Here is a 19,218-nt window from a genome sequence, read left to right as displayed (position 1 = left end):
TTAGCCTCGCCTTCACTTCCTTTGGTTACTCCACACACCTCTGAGGCGACCTTCCGAATGTTGGTTGACATCTTCTCCCACATGTTGTTTATGTCCTCTTCTTCCTTCCAAGAGCCCTCTTTGATAACCCTTTCCCTGAATACCTCTATCGCCTCCCCTTTCAGTTTCCACCACTTTGTTCTTTCAATCTTAGCTTGTTTATCCCTACGGGCACGCACCTAAAAACAAAAGTCTGCCACCAAAAGCTTATGTTGAGAAACAACACACTCCCTTGGTATCACCTTGCAACCCAAGCATGCTCGTTTGTCCTTTCTTCTTGCGAGGACAAAGTCAATCTAGCTAGAGTGTTGTCCGCTACTAAAGGTCACTAGATGAGATTCTCTCTTTCTAAAGAAAGTGTTGGCTATCATCAGGTCAAAGCTACCGTGAAGTCTAGAACTTCCTCCCCCTCCTGATTCCTACTACCATACCCAAAACCTCCATGAACTGCCTCGAAACCTACGCTTGTAGTACCTATATGCTCATTAAGATCTCCTCCTATAAAAAGCTTCTCACTACTAGGTACAGCTCTAATCAGGCCATCTAAGTCTTCCTAGAACTGTCTCTTAGCACTCTCGTCAAGGCCTACTTGGAGGGCATACGCACTAATTACGTTCAAGACCATATCACCAATGACAAGCTTGACTAAGATAATCCTATCTCCTTACATTCTCACTCCCACCACACTATTCTTGAGGCTTTTATCAATCAAAACTCCTACTCCATTTCTATTCACGACTGTCCCTGTGTACCAAAGCTTGAAACCTGTATTGTCCACCTCCTTCGCCTTCTGACCTTTTCATTTAGTCTCTTGAACGCATAATATATTTACACGCCTCCTAGTCATGGTATCAACTAATTCTCTTAACTTACCTATAAGCGACCCTATATTCCAACTACCTAAATGGATCCTAGTTGCTTCAACTAGCTTCCTTACCCTTCGCACCCATCGACTTAGATGTGAAGACCCTTGCTCATTTTTCACTACACCCGAGCGTCGATGTAGCGCGCCACTAAACATGTGACGACCCGATCCTTGCTCACTTGACACCGTGCCTAGATCACGATACGGCGCGTCATGGGAGTGACAACCCGGCCCTTGCTCATTTAACACCATACCTAGGTTCCAATATGGTGCGTCGCTAAGAGGGTTACACCCCAATGGTTTTCTTTCGGGTTTCATCTCCATTAGAATGGCTAGGGATAACGTTGGCTCGCCACGACTATCACAACCCTCCTCCTTTACCAAGGCTTGGGACCTACTATGTTGAGACAACATGGTCGTTGAAGCGACCTGATTTCCACGAAGGGAAATCCATAGAGTCCAAGTGTAATAAGACTGTTGTAGATCATATTACCCAAATTCCAGTCGAATACCACATCCATACAACGATAATATCAGAGTACAAATAGTGCGGAATTACATAATTTATTACATCGCCGTATTGGCGGAATCAAAAGTAGCATTCATTCAGAACAGCTTGAAGATAAGATCGCCAAACTCGAGCGTAGGCACGAACCCCTCAACCGTCAAACTCCTCGAAGCTATACTCCTCAGCAGAACATGTGTGCCAAAATTTATCAGTACGATTTGTACTGGCCACTCCCACCCTATGAGCTATGCTTTGTGGAAATTGGATGCAAGTTAGATATAATCAAAAGGAACCTATAAGGCTGGGGTTTCCTATATATTAGCATATGAAGTATATTATTGTATAGTCAAGTTTTAACACCATTCCCACACACATTCCACCCCATTCCCTTTTCGGAGCCAGGTTCCGATCCTAGGACCGATATACCACCATCCACATCATCACCATACCATCTCTCAATTGACAGGCCAACTCCCTCTCGGCACTTTCTCAAAGCCCGTAGCCCCTGGCTATGGCCGACACTCTCTCACGGGGGAAGAAGAGAAGGACTCATCTCACTATCTAGTTTAAGCGAAACCTAGGAAAGGTCCATAGCCGACAAGTCGGCACATGTATCGATCGATCAACCATACACTCTGCAGAGGTTTTACATAACCACAAGATCTGCCTTCCTCGCTGACCGTCGTCAACTAGGCTGATTCCGGCCACTTGCTAGCCTAGGTTAATGCCACTCTACCATTCAGCCCTGGTACACCCCAAGTCTAGTCTGGGGTGGCTAAAACTATGAGTCATGAGCTGGGTCCACAAGGTCTCCATGAAGTCTCGGAAGGGTGTGGGGAAAATCCTTCGTGCCCCGTACCTCCTTACACTGTCCGCTATCAACCTAGCAGTAGTGGCAATATCCTACCAAGTAGTCCGGCCGTCCCGCACCATATAGGGCGAGTGGTACATAAGGCTTTCCGATGAATCTGAGTACTAGTAAGTCCTTAGAGATGACCAAGCCAAAATGTCTTCATCAGGGTTTCCATTTATCGTGCCACCACAGCACCTCCACCCCGGGCTCCTCCCATCACAGGTTCACACCCAGGGCCACCTCATATACCATTTACCCACCACAGGTATCCATTTCCAGGGGTGCCTAGGTAGCACCCCATGGCAAGACTTGCCCTAGGCTTGTCGTATACTCCAACTTGGTCGACACAACCCTCACTCTCCACACACCCAAGTCACACACGCAGCACTCTCCCCATAGTCCAGATAACACCACGCATTAATGTTGTATAAGCGTAGTAGAAGTACAAGCAATGAAATATAGCAGTAAGCGTGTGTCTAGCCTAATAGCAGGGTATACAGGGGTAAGGTTGCGTCAAGGTAGAGACCATCAAGTAAGCATACTACCATGCAAGTCCTATCATAGTATGATTATAATAGTAAAGTAAAGCAAAAGCAATTCTATATTAGCCATGCGTAATAGGTGCTACGAGGTTGGGTGGGATATGGCACCTTCAGTGTAGTCGTCTCCGTACTCCTCATGGTACTCATGATCCTCGTCCATCTGATTCTCCTTCGAGTCTACAAATGATCGCATTACAGTCGCGTTAGCGATGTCTATAGAATAGCACAAAGAAGCAATGGAAATTCAAAAGAGCCAAATGCACTCAAACATGGGTTCATTGCATAGAGCTCGATTTTAGATGAATTTTGGTCCTAGTTTCATATTTTTCTGAGGTCGTATGAATTAGTTATGGATTTCTGAAGATTAAATCCATTTCTGAAAATGGAAAAAGGCTGAATGAATATCGTGCTGACACGTGTCACTCGGTTACACCATCCACGTGGCTAGTTGGGCCTCCAGCGGGCTTCGGTGCATGGAGCTGGCTCACGGTGCGCCGGTAGGCAAGGGTTCGATGGACCACTGACTCAGTCCATCGTGGACCAGGCTCACTTTCTCCTCCTGTCTCTCAGGTTCATAGTGAACAAGCTCAGGGCATGGCCGCCATTCCTCTGCTCCCCCTTCTCTTCACCATCCTCTATTTCATGCGGCAGTGATCCACCGGCAGCGAGCTCGCGTGATGGTGGCTTGGCAGGGCGGCTGACGGGTGCACCAGCACCACAGGGTTACGACGAGTCCAAGGGGGCTCAAGACGGGGAATGGAGCTCCGCACGGGCGACGCGAGTAGCACGGTGGCGCGGGGCGGCGAGGCGGTCGGTGGCGTGGCGAGCGACGATGAGGCTGGTATGGGGCCACTACGGGGCTTCGGTGAGGTGCAAACACTCCCCAGAACTCCATCGAGTCACACATGGCCATAAGGATGGCCAAGGTCCAGCAGAGCGGCAGCACCGCGACAGCGGGCACGGTGGCTGTGGCAGCAAGGCAGCTGCGGCTCAATTGGGGCCAAGGGTGCCTTCTTCTATCTAATTGTGGTCCAAGAGGGCCTATATGCGGCGTCTCTAGTGTCCAGGGCACGCAGCGGGGTCTGCTCCACTATGGCGCTCGTAACAGAGCTCCAACGAGGTCACCTTGGCGGTGGCGAGGGGCTAGGTGGGACTACGGCCTTAGCCGACTAGGTGTCTGGACGAACGGGGTCATGGAGGGCATCATCGGCCACTCCCCGCGGAGCGAGGTGGCTGGAATCGGCGAGGGCAGTTGCGCCACAGCGGCACTCCGATGAACGGTCGTGCCAGCGAGTGATAGGTCTTGGTCGCGGTAAACTCGGTCAAGGCGGCGCCTTCTTCTCCATCTTCTTGGGCGGCTAGGTCCGCTAGGATGGGGCGGAGCTCGATGGCCAAGCCTCGTCAAGCGAGGCAGCCGGAGATGGGCAGGGCAACCGCGGCATGACGGCGGCAAGGGCATACGTTGGTCCGGTGAAGTGGTTGCGAGCGGCGATCCCAGGTCCTTCCTACCTCCATCTTCTAGCGGGAGTGGTGTACTACAGTCGAGGCGAAGCCCTACGGCGTTCTCTCGACGGGCGAGACGGCTGGAGGTGGTGAGGGCGAGCTCGGCACGGTGGAGCTCTAGAGCGCGTCCGCACCGACGAGGTCAAGGTTCCGGTGGAACAGGGCTCCTGCGGTCAAAAGGGCAAGGGCTTCCGTCGTTCTATACCGAAGCGACCCTCTCTCACAGGCTTGCGCAACCTCTATGTTTCTGCGATGGCCAGAACGTGGAATGGTGCGCGAAGGTCTTGGCCACAGTGGCAATGGCAGTTAGGGCAGTCACGCATGGCGTTCCCATGCGCTCGACGCTCGAGAAGGCCTTGCCTTGGCTTGGTCAGCTGTGTACGTGTGTACGCGCGTGTTCGAGGGATCGAAGCCGGCCTTGTGCTTCCCCAGGTTGGGGAAACACGACAGAGCTCATGGTGGGCTCTATGATGGCGAGCAAGGGGGAGTCGAGCGCTCACCGTAGGTGTTGAACGAAGGAAGCTACTGGCACAGGGAGAGGCGAGTGCAGTGGTGAGTCGTGGCCATGCAGGTAGAACTGCAACGCTGCAGTAGCCAATCGTGGCGTCGTCTCCTGCTCCGACAGCTTCGGAGGTGCTCTGACGGAGCCTCCTTCTCCCTCCTCCCTCTCCCTTCTCTGGCTCGGTGTGAAGTGGTTTGCCGCTGGGTGGCGGCGCAAGGCTAGAAGAGGGCTAGGGCCTCAGTTCTAGGGGTTTTATAGCGGGCCTCATCCATGGAGCTCGGTGAACGGCGGATGGAGATCGAGGGGTGATCGGAGGACCTCTAGCAAGGCTAGGCTAGGGTTCTGGGGCCGCGGCGCGATCGTGGGCGCTTTGGTGCTCCCAAATTTCGCAAATCGTGGCTCGACAAGGAGGGAACAGGGGTGGCAGGTGGTGGCATCATCCATGGCCATGGCCGTTGCATGCCAGGCGAGCGCAAGGCTGGACGTGGTTCTAGGCATCGCGGATCGGCAACGTGGCAGCCATCCAAGGGGGCGTCGGAGTCTATTGGAGCAGGGATGGCTAGGTTCGAACGGGGCAGCCCTAGGATTCCATCCTAGCATCGCGGCTGCTCTGCCTTCGCGAAATGCAGAGGGGGCAAGGGGGGACCAAGGGAGGAAGGGGATGACAAGCGGGTCCCTCCTGTCAACATCGCGGGGAAAAACGTTGACGTTGGCGCTGGTGTCATTGGAATGCGAGGGCGAGTGGGCCGGGATGTTGTTCTACTGGGTCGGCCTATGTGCGAATGCGCGGGGCTAGGCTAGGCAGTGGGGTAGGCTACGGCTGCTGCGCAAGAGCAAGCCATGAAGAGCTGTGCTGGACCGGCTGCGGGGATGAGCAGGCTGATCAGGCTAGGCCGCGCGGTTGCTCTTGGCCAAAATGGCCTTTTCCATTTTCTCCTCTTTTCTAAGTCTTTTCTATTTCTACTTTTCCATTCTAACTATACCTTGGGTCTCTGAGTGTATACATGCGTTGCCAAGCATGAATACATCCTAGTGGGGTCCACTAAGGGTCATTAGGGTTTAGGGAGTCCAAAGCCAAGGGTTGGCTACACAAGTTTTGGTTAACCGTTATATATTCTTGCATGTTAATTGATTTTAGTTATGGGTCTTGATTGATTTTATTGACATCACATAAAATAAAAAAGAGCCAATCACATGTTGATTACAATGCATATGCTTCTAAACACTAACATAGGGTCTACTTGTGCAACTAGGTGGGCTTCCTAGCATGCCATACACCAATCATGGGTTTATTCAGAAAATTTTTGATAGTTGGTATTTTTGGTGTATGGATTTTTCGGTTGTTACAGTCCTACCCCCTTAACAGAATCTCATCCCCGAGATTAAAATGGTACGTACCCTTCAAAAAGATAAGGATAGTTTAGTCGGAGATCAGACTCTTTCTCCCATGTTGCTTCTCTCTCAGTGTGGTTGCTCCATTGGATCTTGCACATAGGAATAGTTTTGCTTCGGGTCTCCTTGGTGTCTCTCCCCAGAATTCTGATAGGACGTTCTTTATACTCAAGTGTATCTTGAATGTCAAGTGTATCAGTTGGAACTACTTCATCGAGCACTCTCAAACACTTGCGTAGCTGTGAGACATGGAATACAGGATGTACACCCGCCAATTCCTTAGGTAGCTCAAGTTTGTAAGCGAGTTTTCCAATTCTCTTGCGCATCTTGTATGACCCAACAAATCTAGGGGCTAGCTTTCCTTTCACATGGAATCTAATAGTTCCATGTAGCGGGGATACCTTGAGATAGACGAAGTCTCCCACATTGAACTCAAGTTCTCTTCTTCTTTTGTCAGCATAGCTCTTGTATCGACTTTGGGCAATTCGCAAGTTCTCCTTCACTTGGGCAACTCCTTCTTCGGCATCTTGAATCTTGGTGGAGTCAAAGAATGATCTTTCTCCCGGTTGGGACCACATCAAAGGTGTCTTACAAGGTCTGCCATATAGAGCTTCAAATGGCGACATCTTGATACTGGCTTGGTAGCTGTTGTTGTAAGAGAACTCTGCATAGGGTAGGCATTTCTCCCAATCAGAGCCATAATTCAGTACACTAGCGCGAAGCATGTCTTCTAAAATCTGATTTACTCGTTTAGTTTGTCCATCTGTCTGTGGGTGGTAAGCGGTACTAAAATCAAGTTTGGTTCCAATGGACTTGTGCAGGGCTTCCCAGAATCGGGACACAAACTGAGGACCACGATCAGACACAATTCTAGAGGGAGCTCCATGCAGTCTGAGAATATGCTCAATATATAGATCTGCCAATTTTTTGGCATTAGTTTTGGTCTTAACTGGTACAAAGTGAGCAATCTTGGTCAAATGATCAACAATCACCTAGATGGAATCATTGCATTTCTGTGAGCGGGGCAATCCAACTATGAAATCCATGGATATGCTCTCCCATTTCCACTCGGGAACGTCAAGAGGCTTTAGCAAACCTGCAGACCTTTGATGTTCAGCCTTGACTCTATTATAGGTGTCACATCATGCCACATGTCCCACAATGTATGTCTTCATGCCTTTCCACCAAAAGTGTTTCTTCAAGTCTTGATACATCTTTGAATTTTTAGGGTGAATACAGTACTTAGAATCATGGGCTTCAGACAGAATCTCCTCTTGTAGTGCTGGTTCGGAAGGGACATAGATTCTGTCCTTGAACCAAATGGTTCCTTATTCATCTTCTTGGTGGTTGGTCTTGTAGCCTAGTTTCATCAGACTACGGAAATATTCGATCTCTTCACAACTTTTCTGAGCTTGATGGATGCGATCTATGAGATCATACTGTATGCGAAGTTCATTCAACAATTCGAGCGGTAGTATTTCAAGTTGGAAATCTTCAATCTCTTCCTTGAGCTCAGGTGGTACGGATTCAGTGATCAAAGTGTGACAGTAACTCTTGCGGCTGAGAGCATCTGCGACTATATTAGCTTTTCCTGGATGATAGTGAATTTCTAGGTCATAGTCCTTGATCAACTCTAGCCATCGGCGTTGCCTCATATTCAAATCTTCTTGAGTGAAAAAGTACTTCAAGCTCTTGTGATCAGTGTAGATATCACACTTGTTGCCTATCAAGTAGTGTCTCCAGATCTTTAAGGCATGCACAACTACTGCTAACTCAAGATCATGAGTAGGGTAACGGTTCTCATGTTCTTTCAACTGTCGAGACGCATATGCTATCACTCTTCCATCTTGCATTAGTACACAACCAAGTCCTTGACGGGATGCATCACAATAGACTACGAAATCTTTGCTGATATCAGGCAATGCTAGCATAGGAGTTGTGGTAAGCTTCTGTTTCAATTCCTAGAAGCTTTGTTCGCACTCGGGCATCCATTCAAACTCCTTAGTCTTCTTCAGAAGGTTGGTCATTGGACGGGCTATCTTGGAGAAGTTCTCAATGAATCGGTGATAATATCCAGCCAATCCCAAGAAACTTCTGACTTCTGTCACATTATGGGGTTGATCCCACTCTTTCACAGCTTCAATCTTGGTTGGGTCAACTGTGACACCTTCAGCTGATAGTACATGGCCTAGGAAGGCAACTCTTTGTAGCCAGAATTCGCATTTGCTGAACTTTGTGTAGAGCTGATGTTGGGCTAGTTTCTCAAGCACAGTTCTTAGATGATGTTCGTGTTCTTCAGCGGTGGATGAATAGACAAGGATGTCATCAATGAATACTACCACGAACTTATCTAGTTCATTCATGAAAACCTTATTCATCATGTTCATGAAGTATGCGGGAGCATTTGTGAGTCCAAAGGACACCACAGTGAACTCAAACTGCCCATACCTAGTCACAAAAGTTGTCTTTGGGATGTCACTCTCTTGAATCTTCATCTGATGATAGCCAGATCTGAGATCAATCTTAGAGAAATACATAGCACCTCGAAGCTGATCAAGCAGATCATCGATTCTTGGCAGAGGGTACTTATTCTTGATGGTGACTATGTTCAAGTTTCGGTAATCAATGCACATTCTCATTGAGCCATCCTTCTTCTTAACAAACAGAATGGGGGATCCTCAGGGTGAAGCACTGGGTCTGATATATCCCTTCGAGATGAGCTCATCAAGTTGTTTCTTGAGCTCGGCCAGTTCATCAACTAACATGCGATAGGGTCTCTTGGTAATGGGTCCTGTTCTTGGCAAAAGATCAATGATGAACTCTACATCACGGTCTGGTGGCATACTCGGTAATTCTTTAGGGAATACATCAGGATAATCTCTGACCACAGGCATATCATGAACTATCTTCTCCTCTTTTTGCGATTCTGAACTCGCTTTAAGGGCACATAGGATGGAAGTGGACTTTCTAGACTGAGGTTCACATCTAATAACTTGGCCTGATGGGTGGGTCACTTGGACATATCTAGGTGAACATGATATGATACCTTGGTGAATGGTTAACCAATCCATACCTAAGATGACATCTAGGTTTGTGGAAGGTAACAGGGTTAGGTCAGCTTTAAAGATAAGACCCTCAATGGTAAGACTCACTCCCTTATAGATGTGGGTGCATTTTAGGTCTCCTAAAGGTGAGATGGTGATGATAGGCTTTCCACGTGGGATTATAGGCAGGTCATGCTCTCGTGCAAACTTGGATGATATGTAAGAACAAGTTGCTCCAGAGTCAAATAGAACTAATGTAGTATTACCATTAACTAAAAACATATTGTATACAATGTCAGGGGCAGCCTGTGCTTCCTCAGTGTCCAGATGGTTGAGACATCCACGGGTAGCAGATCCCTTGAACTAAGACTTCTGAGCAGCTGAGTTCTGTGGGCACTCAGCGGCTTTGTGACCTAGTTGGCCACAAGCAAAGCAGGTGAAAGGCGTACCGCCTGTAGGGATTGGCGCGGGTGCCTTCCAGTTTCCAGTGCTTGGTGCAGGGCAGTTCTGTGCTGGGTGTTCATTCGCTAAGCGGGGACGGTTGAAACGGTCCTAAGTGTTGCGGTCCTGAGCATAGCGGTCCCGGGTGTAACAATCCTGAGTAGGGCGGGAGTATTTGGCGGTGTAGCCTCCACTACCCCTACTCGATCTAGGGTTGTCATCCCTATTGTGGCGAGAGCGTTCCCTAGATGGTGCATCTCTATGGAACCTCTTACGATCACAGCCACGGAAGGACTCCTCAGGCTTATGCTTCCTCTCCCTATACTCCTCTCCAGCTTCAGCATGATCTTTCTCGATCTGGATGCAGCGATCCACCAGAGCACGCAACGTGTTACTCTCAATACCACCAAACTTCAACTTGATGTGCGGGTTAAGTCCCTTGCGGTAATAGTACAGGTTCTCCTTCTCAGAGTTCAAAACATAGGAAGGTGCATAGCGAAGAAGATTGGTGAAACGAGTAGTGTACTCAGTCACCCTATCCTTTCCCATCTTGATGTTGCGGAACTCCTCAGCTTTGGCCTCCATGATACCCTTGGGAATGTGATACTCAGTGAATGCTTTGGCGAGCTCATCCCACGAGATGTTGGCAGGGTCCTCATGGGAATCACTGAAACTATCCCACCAGGCGCGTGCTACACCTGTGAGCTGGTGTGCGGCTGCTCCAACACACTCATCATTGGTGAAAGTAGTGAGGTCAAGCTTCTTCTCCATCTCCTTGAGCTAGTCATCAGCTACAAGCGGCTCAGGGTCGGTGCCATCATAGGTAGGTGGCCTTAGCTTCAGAAATCCTTCCAGCTTCCTTTGGAAGTCATTCTGCTGACCTCCCTGGCGACGGTTTGCTCCGTTAACAAGAGCTGCAAGAAGTTGAGTCTGTTGTGCCATCACTTCTGCCAGGTTCGGTGGTGGTGGTGGCGGAAGGTTCTCCTCAGGCGGCGGGGTATTCTCCAGGTTGAAGGGTATCCCTCCACGTCCACGACCATAGCCATGGCCACGGTTGTTACTGCCACGCCCCCCATTTGGTTCAACTGGTTCGGGGGTGGGCACACGTCCATGGTTCATTAGGCGATTAGATCGGCGGTTCGGCATCTGCAACACGAATCATAGGAATTTTAGTGTTTATGCCATAAGTGCTTATAATTTAGTATGATTACATGATTTTTGACGATTTAAAGAAAAACATTTATACTATCCAACATTCATTACAAAGAAGCATTAAGATCCACAAGATGCAATAAGATCCAAAATATTCATTACATGGGTTTTATTACATGGCATCATCTCCAGTAGCTACACTTGAAGACTTGCGAGAATCATACTACGCATAGTGTCTCATATTACATCTCATAAGGGGTACATCAAGGGGTACAACCTATGGAAGCCACTGACATGACTCATGACCACGCAGGGTCATCTACTCTAACTCGTACACCGCAGCTAGGATACGACTATTCTCAATCTCGATCTCCTTGTCAGACTTGTGAAGTCGGGACATGTACTTCAAGGCCTCGGCGAGCTCCTCAGTAGGCTTGGCTCCAGGTAGGGTAGGGCAGGCATCTTGGTTGAGGTGAGTTGGGGCTAACTCAAACTCCTCTATCCTAGGCTTCGTTTTGCTGCAAATCTCCTTGGGTAGCTAGTCCCACATACCCTTCATCTCCCTAAGGCGCTTCTTGTCAGACTTCTACCAAGCCTGCCAAGTCCTCTCACACTTGTCCTATAGGTACTCGTTCTGCCTGAGTACCTCGATCAGGTGACCCTGGTTGCGAACGGACTTCTTCCTGAACTCCTCTAGATCCTGAGCCATGGTCTTGTTCTGAGATTGGATTTTCAGCATATCAATCCCCTTGGACCTCTCTCTGTCTCCTCTGTGGTTGAACTCGGCCTTCTTGTCGTCCAACTCTCTCTGCAACTCCAAGACCTTGCTATCGATATAGCAGTTCCTATTGCCTAGGTCGGCGGCTTTATCCTGTAAGTCGGTGACCTTGGCTCTATGGACTTATTCACGACGGTTGAGCTCGTCCTGTAGCTTGGCAACTGTCTCAAGTAGACTAGCTCGCTCCTGTGCTCCCTACGAGTCTCGCTCCTAGTACCCCCATAGAAGGGCCTAGTCCTGATGTCTCCTCTACTCTAGCTGGGTCACGTACCTATCCTGCTCCAGTAGGTGGATAGCCAAGATGCGAAGGCATCTGTCCTCCTCGGCAAAGATAACTCTACTAGCTACAAAACTCTTCTCACTAGGGGTAAGGCTGAGGTCAAGGGCCTGGGGAAGTAGACGGAACTCTGTCGTCTTCAAGTGCTCGTAGTGGTCCCTCATCACTCTACGAAGTGCCTTGTGTGAGATAGCTTGTAGTCCCTCCTCGACTGTGTCCTCTGTAGTCATCTCGGTGAAAGCTGGGACAGAAGGTAAGGTAGTGCTAGCTAAGAACTCGACTGAGGTGACAATCGGTCCTTCGATTCCTCCTTCCTGAGCTGGCTTCCCGGTGCAGGTGACCTTGACAAGATCATCAAGGACTCCTAACATGATGAGAACTCGGCAGAGGGTCTATGCAAAACCCCCGAGCTCACATAGGTTGAAGGTAAGCTTGGCGTGGTCCAGAGGTAGCGGTCCTAGAGGCGGCCAGTCGACGTTCGTTGCCATCTGCATGTTTTAAGGAATCAGGTGTTAGCAGGTCAATAATAGATAAGCCTTGCATAAAAGTAAATGCAGGGTCGGTATATAACCGAAAGAAGGGTTGTTCACGTCCTATTCTATCGTCTATTTCTGAGGGTTTCGTCCGATGGTCAAGTATGGCTCTGATACCAACTAAAGCGACCTGATTTCCATGAAGGAAAATCCATAGAGTCGAAGTATAATAAGACCATTGTAGACCATATTACCCAAATTCCAGTCAAATACCACATCCATACAACGATAATATCAGAGTACAAATAGTGCGAAATTACATAATTTATTACATCGCCGCATTGGCGGAATCAAAAGTAGCATTCATTCAGAATAGCTTGAAGATAAGATCGCCAAACTCGAGCGTAGGCACGAACCCCTCAACCATCAAACTCCTCGGAGCTATACTCCTCAACAGAACCTGTGTGCCAAAATTTATCAGTACGATTTGTACTGGCCACTCCCACCCTATGAGCTATGCTTTGTGGAAATTGGATGCAAGTTGGATATAATCAAAAGGAACCTATAAGGATGGGGTTTCCTATGTATTAGCATATCAAGTATATTATTGTATAGTCAAGTTTTAACACCATTCCCACACACATTCCACCCCATTCCCTTTCCGGAGCTAGGTTCCGATCCTGGGACCGATATACCACCATCCACACCATCACCATACCATCTCTCAATCGACAGGCCAACTCCCTCTCGGCACTGTCTTAAAAACCATAGCCCCTAGCTATGAACGACACTCTCTCACGGGGGAAGAAGAGAAGGACTCATCTCACAATCTAGTTTAAGCGAAACCCAGGAAAGGTCCATAGCTGACAAGTCGGCACATGTATCGATCGATCAACCATACACTCTGCAGAGGTTTTATATAACCACAAGATCCGCCTTCCTCGCTGACCATCATCAACTGGGCTGATTCCGGCCGCTTGCTAGCCTAGGTTAATGCCACTCTACCATTCAGCCCTGGTACACCCCAAGTCTAGTCTGGGGTGGCTGAAACTTTGAGTCATGAGCTGGGTCCACAAGGTCTCCATGAAGTCTCGGAAGGGTGTGGAGGAAATCCTTCGTGCCCCATACCTCCTTACACTGTCCGCTATCAACCTAGCAGTAGTGGCAATATCCTACCAAGTAGTCCGGCCGTCCCGCACCATATAGGGCGAGTGGTACGTATGGCTTCCCGGTGAATCTGAGTACTAGTAAGTCCTTAGGGATGACCAAGCCAGAATGTCTTCATCAGGGTTTCCATTTATCGTGCCACCACAGCACCTCCACCCCAGGCTCCTACCATCACAGGTTCACACCCAGGGCCACCTCATATACCATTTACCCACCACAGGTATCCATTTCCAGGGGTGCCCAGGTAGCACCCCGCGGCAAGACTTGCCCCAGGCTCGTCGTATACTCCAACTTGGTCAACACAACCCTCACCCTCCACACACCCAAGTCACACACGTAGCACTCTCCCCATAGTCTAGATAACACCACGCATTAATGTTGTATAAGCGTAGTAGAAGTACAAGCAATGAAATATAGCAGTAAGCGTGTGTCTAGCCTAATAGCAGGGTATGCAGGGGTAAGGTTGCGTCAAGGTAGTGGCCATCAGGTAAGCATACTACCATGCAAGTCCTATCATAGTATGATTATAACAGTAAAGTAAAGCAATAGCAGTTCTATATTAGCCATGCGTAATAAGTGCTACGAGGTTGGGTGGGATGTGGCACCTTCAGTGTAGTCGTCTCCATACTCCTCACGGTACTCACAATCCTCGTCCGTCTGATTCTCCTCCGAGTCTACAAACGGTCGTATTACAGTCGCGTTAGCGATGTCTATAGAATAGCACAAAGAAGCAATGGAAATTCAAAAGAGTCAAATGCACTCAAACATGGGTTCATTGCATAGATCTCGATTTTAGATGAATTTTGGTCCTGGTTTCAAATTTTTCTGAGGTCGTATGAATTAGTTATGGATTTCTGAAGATTAAATCCATTTCTAAAAATGGAAAAGGCTGAATGAATATCGTGCTGACACGTGTCACTCAGTTACACCATCCACGTGGCTAGTTGGGCCTCCAGCGGGCTTCGGTGCATGGAGCTGGCTCACGGTGCACCGGTAGGCAAGGGTCTGATGGACCACTGACTCAGTCCATCGTGGACCAGGCTCACTTTCTCCTCCTGTCTCTTAGGTTCACGGTGAACAGGATCAGGGCATGGTCGCCATTCCTCTGCTCCCCCTTCTCTTCCCCATCCTCTATTTTGCGCGGCAGTGATCCATCGGCGGCGAGCTTGCGCAACGGCGGCTTGGTAGGGTGACTGACGGGTGCACCAGCACTGTGGGGTTACGATGAGTCCAAGGGGGCACAAGACTGGGAATGGAGCTCCGCGCAGGCGACGCGAGTAGCACGGTGGCGCAGGGCGGCGAGGCGGTCGATGGCATGGTGAGCGATGGCGAGGCTGGTACGGGGCCACTGCGGGGCTTTGGTGAGGTGCAAACACTCCCAGGAACTCCATTGAGTGCACACATGGCCACAAGGATGGCTGGGGTCCAGCAGAGCGGCAGCGCCGCGACGGCGGGCACGGTGGCTATGGCAGCAAGGCGGCTGCGGATCAATTGGGGCCAAGGGTGCCTTCTTCCGTCTAATTGTGGCCCGAGAGGGCCTATAGGCGGCTTCTCTAGTGTCCAGGGCATGCAGCGGGGTCCGCTCCACTATGGCGCTCGTAACAGAGCTCCAACAAGGTCACCTTGGCGGCGGCGAGGGGCTAGGTGGGACTACGGCCTTAGCCGACTAGGTGTCTGGACGAACGGGGTCATGGAGGGCATCATCGGCCACTCCCCGTGGAGCGAGGTGGCCAGAATCAGCGAGGGCAGTTGCGCCACAGCGGCGCTCCGACGGACGGTCGTGCCGGCGAGCGACATGTCTTGGTCGCGGTAAACTCGGTCAAGGCGACGCCTTCTTCTCCATCTTCTTGGGCGGCTAGGTCCGCTAGGATGGAGCGGAGCTCGATGGCCAAGCCTCATCAGGCGAGGCGGCTGGAGATGGGTAGGGCAACCACAGCATGATGGCGGCAAGGGCATACGTTGGTTCGGCGAAGTGGTTGCGAGCAGCGATCCCAGGTCCTTCCTGCCTCCATCTTCTAGCGGGAGTGGTGTACTACAGTCGAGGTGAAGCCCTACGGCGTTCTCTCAACGGGCGAGACGGCTGGAGGTGGTGAGGGCGAGCTTGGCACGGTGGAGCTCTAGAGCGCGTCCGCACCGACGAGGTCAAGGTTCCGGCGGAACAGGGCTCCTGCAGTCAAAAGGGCAAGGGCTTCTGTCGTTCTATACTGAAGTGACCCTGTCTCATAGGCTTGCGCTACCTCTATGTTTCTGTGATGGCCGGAATGTGGAATGGTGCGCGAAGGTCTTGGCCACAGTGGCAATGGCGGTCAGGGCAGTCGCGCATGGCGTTCCCGTGCGCTCGATGCTCGGGAAGGCCTTGCCTTGGCTTGGTCAGCTGTGTATGTGTGTACGCGCGTGTCCGAGGGCTCGAAGTCGGCCTTGTGCTTCCCCAGGTTGGGGAAACGCGACGGAGCTCATGGTTGGCTCTACGACGGCGAGCAAGGGGGAGTCGGGCGCTCACCATAGGTGTTGAACGAAGGAAGCTATTGGCGCAGGGAGAGGTGAGTGCAGTGGTGAGTTGTGGCCATGCAGGGAGAACTATAGCGCTGCTGTAGCCGATCGTGGCATCGTCTCCTGCTCCGGCGGCTTTGGAGGTGCTCCGATGGAGCCTCCTTCTCCCTTCTCCCTCTCCCTTCTCTGGCTCGGTGTGAAGTGGTTTGCCGCTGGGTGGCGGCGCAAGGCTAGGAGAGGGCTAGGGCCTCAGTTCTAGGGGTTTTATAGCGGGCCTCATCCATGGAGCTTGATGAACGGCGGATGGAGATCGAGGGGTGATCGGAGGGCCTCTAGCGAGGCTGGGCTAGGGTTCTGGGGCCGCGGCGCGATCATGGGCGCTTTGGTGCTCCTAAATTTCGCAGACCGTGGCTCGACAAGGAGGGAACAGGGGTGGCAGGTGGTGGCGTCATCCATGGCCATGGCTGTTGCGCGCCAGGCGAGCGCGAGGCTAGACGTGGTTCCAGGCGCCGCGGATCGGCGACGTGGCAGCCATCCAAGGGGGCATCGGAGTTGGTTGGAGCAGGGATGGCTAGGTTCGAACGGGGCAGCCCTGGGATTCCATCCTGGCATCACGGCTGCTCTGCCTTCGCGAAATGCAGAGGGGGCGAGGGGGGGACCAAGGGAGGAAGGGGATGACAAGCGGGTCCCTCCTGTCGATGTCGTGGGGAAAAACGATGACGTTGGCGCTGGCGTCATTGGAATGCGAGGGCGAGTGGGCAGGGATGTTGTTCTACTGGGTCGGCCTATGTGTGAACGCGCGGGGCTGGGCTAGGCAGTGGGGTAGGCTGCAGCTGCTGCGCAAGAGCGAGCCGCAAAGAGCTATGCTGGACCGACTGTGGGGATGAGCAGGCTGATCAGGCTGGGCCGCGTGGTTGCTCTTGGCCGAAATGGCCTTTTCCATTTTCTCCTCTTTTCTAAGTCTTTTCTATTTCTACTTTTCCATTCTAACTATACCTTGGGTCTCTATGAGTGTATACATGCGTTGCCAAGCATGAATACATCCTAGTGGGGTCCACTAAGGGTCATTAGGGTTTAGGGAGTCCAAAGCCAAGGGTTGGCTACACAAGTTTTGGTTAACCGTTATATATTCTTGCATGTTAATTGATTTTAGTTATGGGTCTTGATGGATTTTATTGACATCACATAAAATCAAAAAGAGCCAATCACATGTTGATTACAATGCATATGCTTCTAAACACTAACATAGGGTCTACTTGTGCAACTAGGTGGGCTTCCTAGCATGCCATACACCAATCATGGGTTTATTCAGAAAATTTTTGATAGTTGGTATTTTTGGTGTATGGATTTTTGGGTTGTTACAGTCGTCTACCGTATGACCTAGGGAAAAGCCTTCCCAGCATCCAACAGCTTGTGATTGGAGGAAACCGATTTACTAGAACTCTTCCAGAGTCACTGACCAATCTCTCTAGGCTCCAGGCTCTTTATGCCCCATTCAATAGTTTTATCGGAATTGTTCCTTCTGGATTGGGCGGATTGCAAAATCTTGAAGAGTTTGCTATGGGTCATAACATGTTAGAAGCAAATAATGAGGAAGAGTGGGAATTTATGGGTTCTTTGGCAAATTGTAGCATATTACAGGAACTGTCCTTTGGATGGAACAGATTTTCAGGAAAACTGCCAGGCTCATTGGTTAATCTGTCTACTAATATCAAGTGGCTGCAGATTTCCAACAATAGCATATCCGGTGTCATCCCATCACATATTGGAAATTTGGCAGGTCTTGAGATGCTTGATTTTGGCAAAAACTTACTCACTAGGGTCATTCCTGAAAGCATCGAGAAGCTTACACGATTGCAGAAGCTAGGCCTCTATGTAAACTACCTCTCAGGACATCTACCATCCTCCATCGGAAACCTTTATAGTCTACTTCAACTTAATGCAAGCGGCAACAGCTTGGAGGGGCCAATTCCACCAAGCATTGGAAACTTGAGCAAACTTTTAGGCTTAGCTCTACAAAATAACAACCTTACTAGATTGATTTCGAATGAAATTATGGAACTACGATCAATCTCAATGGTTCTCGATTTGTCCAACAACATGCTGGAGGGACCACTTCCATCAGAAGTCGGTGGTTTGGTAAATCTTGAAGAGCTCCTCCTATCAGGAAACAAATTGTCAGGTGAGATACCTGATACTATTGGCAACTACAGGGTTATGGAAAACCTCTTACTGGATGGCAATTCATTCCAAGGAAGCATACCTGCTATGTTCAAGAATATGGTAGGCTTGATTGTACTTAATTTGACGGACAACAAACTAAATGGAAGCATCCCTGGAAACCTTGTGTCAGGTTCATAAACCCGGGGTCTCTCATGGACCTGCTTCCCAGTAGAAAGCTCGGCCCAGCAGATGACGTTGCGAACGACGCACAACTCCTGGGCCGACCCAAAAACCTAACGATAGGTCAGAAGGGCGAACAACTTCTCCAACCGGGAGTACACCGAACCTCTGCTTGTGGCTCTTCTCCGACTGGTGTGGTTGGAATCGACTGGGAAACGACCGAACGGGGACACCTGCTCGGTAAGGACCCAAAGAGTTAGGCGGAGCAGATACGGGAAGACGCTCAAGTCAACCGCAATACCGAGGACCGTACCCTGCATACCTGCACGATAGTACTATCTGGCCATGCTAGAAGGGTGCTTCGCAAACCTTCTAGGCATGGCGGAACCCAAACAGTGTTGCGGGTGCCGTCCTTTGCCCTACAGTGTTGCGGGCGCCGTCCTTTGCCATACCAGGTAAACACGATAATGCCTGCCACACGCGTCTGACACGAACAGTATTGTAGGCACCGATGACCGTCTTGTACCCAACGGCGTGGACAACAAGACTATGTAGCGCACACACACACACACACACACACTCTCTCTCTGTCTTATAAAGCCGTCCCCTTCATCTATAAAAGGGGATGCGCTCTATCCAAGAAGGGGATCGATCACTCTCGAAAAATTACCAACAATATACGGATCAGTCCGCCTCACACTCTGCTAGCTTTAGACACTCTAAAGCTACACAGAGTATATGTTCCAATACTTAGCACATGTCGGAGCTCCCGTCACTCTTGGCCCTTCAGTTCGGAGTCCGACCGGGCCTCTGATACTCCCCGTCTTAGTCCCTCTCGTTTGTAACCCC

At 50.1% G+C, this 19,218-nt stretch overlaps 1 pseudogene; it reads left to right on the top strand.

The window, feature by feature from the left end:
- Positions 1 to 19,218, top strand: part of LOC136545476 (probable LRR receptor-like serine/threonine-protein kinase At3g47570) — a 37,783-nt pseudogene that overhangs the window by 3,611 nt on the left and 14,954 nt on the right.

This window comes from Miscanthus floridulus, chromosome 3 (assembly GCF_019320115.1).
Source record: "Miscanthus floridulus cultivar M001 chromosome 3, ASM1932011v1, whole genome shotgun sequence".
In the NCBI taxonomy this organism is placed as follows: domain Eukaryota; kingdom Viridiplantae; phylum Streptophyta; class Magnoliopsida; order Poales; family Poaceae; genus Miscanthus; species Miscanthus floridulus.
Note: the sequence above shows the minus strand (reverse complement) of the source record. Positions and strands in the feature narration are given on the sequence as shown.